This window comes from Corvus brachyrhynchos, unplaced genomic scaffold (assembly GCF_000691975.1).
Source record: "Corvus brachyrhynchos isolate BGI_N302 unplaced genomic scaffold, ASM69197v1 scaffold136, whole genome shotgun sequence".
NCBI classification, from domain to species: domain Eukaryota; kingdom Metazoa; phylum Chordata; class Aves; order Passeriformes; family Corvidae; genus Corvus; species Corvus brachyrhynchos.
The window spans coordinates 6,956,172-6,962,171 of NW_008239080.1; the positions used below are offsets into that span (position 1 = coordinate 6,956,172).

Consider the following 6,000-nt stretch of genomic DNA (forward strand, 5'->3'; position numbering starts at 1 on the left):
AACAGCAGCAGCGGCCAGACAAGAGCAGAGTCCATGTGAGGCTGTGGGACAGGATCAGAAGACTTAAAGTGCTTCTCCCTACTTAGCTTATCTCTTCACTGTAGAATAGCTGGATCAGCAGGCCAGGCTGAACTGAAACAAGTGTTCAAGCCTTTCCTCCCTCAGAATTTCTAGTTTGAAAAAATACTGGTTATCCTGCTTTCAGTGGGGGAGAGGAAAAGGAGAACACTTGCTCTGTGAGCATAAGGGAAGTAATCCTACAGTACAGATGACAGGTATACCTTTGAGAGCAGATGGCTGAATTAAAAAGGGAAAGCACTGATGCGCAGGCACTGATACAAACAAGTCAGTTGAGTCTCAGAGAGAAAAGCAGAGATTCTACACTGCTCTTAAACAGACTGATGGATGCTCTGCAGGAAAGATGCTGCCTGCTCACCTGGCCCTCCAATGACTTGTTGAATGAAATTTACCTATCACACAATGCATGTGGTGTCCTGAGGATGACCAAGATCTCTAAAGAGACTGTCAGGTTGTAAAGTGGCTAGAAAGAATAAACATTTCAAATAAAAAGCAGAAATATCAAATCACCTGCAGCTGAAAGTGGAACAGAAAAATACCATTGTTGTAGAGTTCTCCAAGTACCCTGAGAACTGAAGACAGAACAAAATACAAGTTTCTAAATTTGCAACTGTGATCCATCTTGGAAGCAAGGAAAGCATAAGAATAAGGCTCATGGAGCACTTGGATCTTCTATAGACTGACTTCCAAAGTCTTGGACCCTGCCCAGGCCTTGCACAGCAGCAGTGTAGTCTTTCCTTACACAGTGTAGTGACTATTGAGATGCTTGTGAGGAACCATCTCTACTGTTATGGTAATCCTAAAGTAGCAGATTTATCTTTGGTCAAATCTGTAATAATTTTCATATAAATGACAGCATATGGCAACTGTGTGCAGAGAGGATTTTGGAATGAGACTATCCTGATGTCACAAGACTTGTGTCCAGAACAACCCCACTATCAATACAATCATAAGATCAGTTTAGCCAGAAACTACAAAAATGGGTAGCAACTATCATGCAGCCAGAATTCTTCTCTGAGGTGGCTATGAAATATGAACTGTACACATTAAACAAACAGTATTATTCTTATTGGATATCATAGTAAAGAACCATGTTGAGATTTTGGCATCAAGCATCATGCAGAGCCAAATATAGCTTAACAAGATGCACCCACACAGAGATTTCCTCAATAGATGCCACAGCCAAACCCATCACTCCTCAGCTCGCAAGGTAATGGATCTCAGCTCCACTGAGAGCTGAGTCAGCAAACAGAACCAGAATAATCTATCTACCAGTAATATAAAAATCCATTTAATTCTCCCACTGCACTCACACTTGCATCTTTTCCACAGTTTTGAGACTTGGGGCTTGGACATAACACCGAACTGCAAGGTCACAGACCACTTCCAGAGAAGAACACACCATTTGAGTCCCTTCACCTGCTGCCAGCTGGAAAGTCACTACAGTCAGTCAGTGCAAAACTGCCAGCACAGAGCAACTACCAATGCTACAGGCTTGCATGACCAAGTCCTCAGTACACACATTCAATGGAAGCAAGAGAAGCAGCAGAAAAGCCTGCCAGGCTTTGGTCACAAAGAGACAGCATCTCAGAGGTAGACACAGCAGTGCAAGAAGCTCCTCTCCTACAAAAGCAACGGGGTTAGCCTGCATCAGAGAAAGGGGTGGACAGCAGGACGGTTCAAATGGCACTCCTGAAGCTGGGAAGGGTAGGAAAGCCACTCCAGTGCCTCATGTCTAACATCCCAGCTCACAATAATTTTCTTTTGATGCTAGAAGAGCTGAATTAAACAAGCTGCTGACAATGTGTCAATGGCTGTGAAAGGTGTATGACATTAGGAACAAAACCTGGCTTCCACAGCACACCTGTTAAGAGAAAGTGTGTGCAGGATAGAAATTTCTTTCAAATAAGAATGCAACAGTTAAATTAACACCTTCGGGGCATTTTAAGGAACATGCAATATCATGACAAAAACACATCAGTGGAGTTTGGAGGATTGAATATTTTTGTCAGAGGCAAACAAAAACCCTCTTCTGGGAGAAAAGGGATACTAAAAAGGATTGCATCACCTCTGGAAGAACACAGCATACATACATAGTATACATAATCGCAAATATCAACATGCATTAAATTAACTAAAGACACTTTATGCATTGCCCCTCCTGTTTAGAAGAAGCTACAGAACAAGAAAAGCCATTAACATTTTAATGAACTTGGGATGGCAGGGCCCTAAGCTTTAAGAATTTGGCCTCCAGGGGCTGTGCAAGAAGAAAAGGGGGGATGGAGTCACTGAAGAAAATCTCTGGGGGGTGAACAGCATGGGTAGCAACCTGCTACAACTCACAGGGATCTGAAACACACGGCATGCCTTCGGAAGAAAGGGAAGCTTAATGAAGTGCCAGTCCAGGCACCAGGAAAGAACTGTAGAAATTCAAGCACGTCTTTCTACCTTGGGAGATTGCACTTTATGAATCACGGGGTCTTTCAGGAATTGCCTGAGGGAATGTCCAAGTGCTATGGGAATAAAAACAGCACACAGACACTTCTGATTATGCTTAGAGCAGAAGCTCTCCCTCTGTCATGCAGAGCAAAAACTTGCACTGGAGCTCAATGCAAAGAACTGGAGAGTACCCAAACTTTAGGGTCACCAAGCAAGAATGTTTCAGTGACCCAGTGTCTTCACAGAATTCACCCATGATATGAGAATCCAGGAAAAGATTTAACCAAGCTTGGGGAGTCTGACAAAACCAGAAGTATTTTCAGACACACAGCAGGTGACTATCTCAGGGAATACTCTGAGTTTCAGACATGCTTTGCCAGCAAGTCAAAAGCTCAGGCATCACTGTTGAAATCCTACAAGTCTGTTTCCTTTAGCCTTGCAACAAGTACATCAGCTTTTTGAACAACCTGATACTAAGAGGCAGAGATAAACAGGATTGCCAAATAACCTTCAAAGCGTTCACCACCACTATGCTGTTTTCTTAGCACAGCTTCTCTGCCCTCTTATATTCCAGTCCTTGATTCATCCATTCAACCTTTGCACAAGTAACAGCCTCAGCCAGACTAGAAAAGCACAGTGGGGATGCTTCCTAGGAAAATCTGCATGAACACATGGCCTTGCAGGGAATAAGAAACATCAACATGCAAACAATCCAGGAAAAGTTTAAGAATATATGGCTGCTTACCTTCCCAAATCCTTTTCCTTCTGCACCACTGAGGCTATCCTTACCCTCCCCAGACTTCTCTCACATACACAGGGAGCATCAAATTTACATCTGCTGAAGATTTTTTTAGTTTTATTTCTTGGAGAGATTTTTGTAGTTTGATATTCACTCATTGACCAAGAAACTGCTTGAAGAATTAATTATTGTAGCACATTTTTAACATACACTAGCATGTCTTGGGCATTTTAAAACACTTGAGAATTTGAGAGAGACACATTTAAGAGCTTCCTTATGGACCTTTTCCAAGTGCCTATGAAGCAGGGCTATTACACAGCACATAACACTGCATGGCACGGGTATCCAGAGCTACCTCCAAAGATCAGGAGGGATTGTGCCTGGAGGGACTGATCCCTCCTCCAGATTCAACACCTCACTGCTGCTCCAAGTACAGCTGGCCCCTGCAGCCAGGAAGAGGCACCCAAGTCCACCCGTATGATATAGCCACCATCTCACGTGGCTTCAAAGATCATATGCTGATCAAAGGGTTGTAAAGCAGGAGAAAGGAAGGTATGTTACCATTTTATTATGGCAGAAGTGGAAATACTCTGTTTATTGAAAATCCTTTTCTCCTTCTGTGATGAGAGGTTAAAAAAGAGAAAGCTATTCCTGTGGAGACAATATTAAATGAATTTATATCTGCGTTTTTAAGCTCTTGAGGAAACAGAATGGCCAGAACTGAAGGCAATTAGTGCACCAAACCAGACAACTAGAACAACAAAAAACACAGAACAATGATCTCTTATTTCCCAAGCTCAGATGTCACCATCACACTTTCCTATTCATGCAGCATACTGCATTTTGAAAAGCAGGGCTCTTTTTCTCTGCCTGAAAGGAATACGAAGAGTTCACTTTTTTTTTCCTAAGTAGTTTTGGACAGTTAGAAAAACAAAACCTTTTGGAGTGCAAACCACTGAACAGGACATACCTGTGGCAGGTTTAGAATGAGACATACTGAAAGGTGGGTTCGAAATACAAAGCTAACAAAATACTGTAATCCCAAAAACCTTTGCAAGAATTCCCCCTGCCGCATCCCAGATGGTGTGTGTTTTGCCTTTTGATTTGGAGAACCATGAGACAACCATGAAACAACCAAACAGCGGAAAGTAATACTAGTTATCTTCTGCCACAGCCACCCTGCACCACATTGCATGGTGCATTTTTCATTTGAAGGGTCAAGTCATGCAGTAACTGGGACATAATTAAGTAGAGGGAAGCCTTATCAGTCACCTTCTGCAATGAAGCACAAAGAAAAGAAAGCAATGCAATAAAACGGGTATTTTAACACCGAACCTTGGATGTAGAAAAGCAACTGCTCCCTGCCACCTGCATTAGTTCAACCCATTACTGGAGAAAATACTTCCCTGTGCAGTAACTTCTAATGACACATGCATCTACCCAGCCATAAACATTCACACCATCTGCTCTTGTTACAGTTGAGTTCTCAAGCCAACTTCCAAGTCAGGCTGACAAGAGTTCACATGGCTCTGATCCACCAGCTCTTTTCCAACTAGTTATTCATTTGCAAAGAGAATTACTAAGCCAACAGAGGGTTTCTTTTTGTATAAGGTCTGTCACTGACAGCACCCAACTCAGCCAAACTCAGTAGCCAAATACCACATCAACTAATGTTCATGTATTTCTAGAATGTTTTAACTAATCTGTCTCTTCTGTCTCTTGTTTTTTTTCCCAGTTTTCTTCTCTTAAAATGTTTTCCAAATGTGCATAAAATTATATGGTTCACAGAAATTTTTCAGCAATTGCCTGGAGACTCATTATGCTTCATCAGTTATATTATCAGATAAGGACAGAATTTAAAGCACCAAATAAATAAAGGAAATATGCTACAGAAAGGTGAAGTAGCAACAGAATATTCCTCAGTCACAAAGAGTCGATGTGAAGTTAAACCATAAAGCAAAAAAGATTCTCCATTACACTATTTATTTTCTTGAATATTCAAGTACAACCCGCATTTATTTAAAAGGTTACACAACCTTGATCGCTCCCACCCCTTCCATCACAGCTCAGAGAGAATTTTTGTGCACATGCACTGCATGTAAGGAGGCAAAAATAGCTGACAGTTGCTCTAATTTGGTAACACAGATTCACTGTTTCTAGACCACTGGGTCATAAGGCTGCTTAAAGGTGACCCACCAGCCCCTTAACTTCTTGTAGAACTGGTAAGTTCACCAGGCCACAGAAAAAAAAAAGTTTTCACTCCGTCACAATGCAGGACAATACATGCAACAAGCATTGCAAGCAAACGATAAACCCATGTTGTTTCCACCAACACATTTTAGAAGATACTTTGTCCCAGCATTCTTTTCTGAATTTATCACCGTAGATGACAAACAGACTGATTCTTCTTCCAGAAGTACAACTAGAAATACCAGCACTCTGCCTCTTGCTAATCCCAGGTAAAGAGCAGAGCAGAGATAAAGAACTGGACTTCTAACCCACAGGCAGTCCTTTTTTGAGCACAGAAAGCAGCCTTATTTTTTTTCAACTTTTTTTCTTTTTCCTGTTTTTTTCCATCTCTAAATGCCAGGCATTTCAGAAAGCATGGGAAAAGAAGTCAACATAGTGACAGAAACACATATAAAACTACCACATAAAGCATTTTTTAAACTGGAAAATAAAGCAGGGTCTTAGAAACGCAGAACTACAGTCAAGGATTATTTTATTGCTGTATTTCTTCTACA

The 6,000-nt window shown here is 41.5% G+C and overlaps 1 protein-coding gene across 1 annotated transcript in view; it reads right to left on the reverse strand.

The window, feature by feature from the left end:
• LRRC1 (leucine rich repeat containing 1) overlaps nt 1–6,000 on the reverse strand; it is an 84,575-nt gene that overhangs the window by 76,830 nt on the left and 1,745 nt on the right. The gene's annotated exons all lie outside the window — the stretch shown is intronic.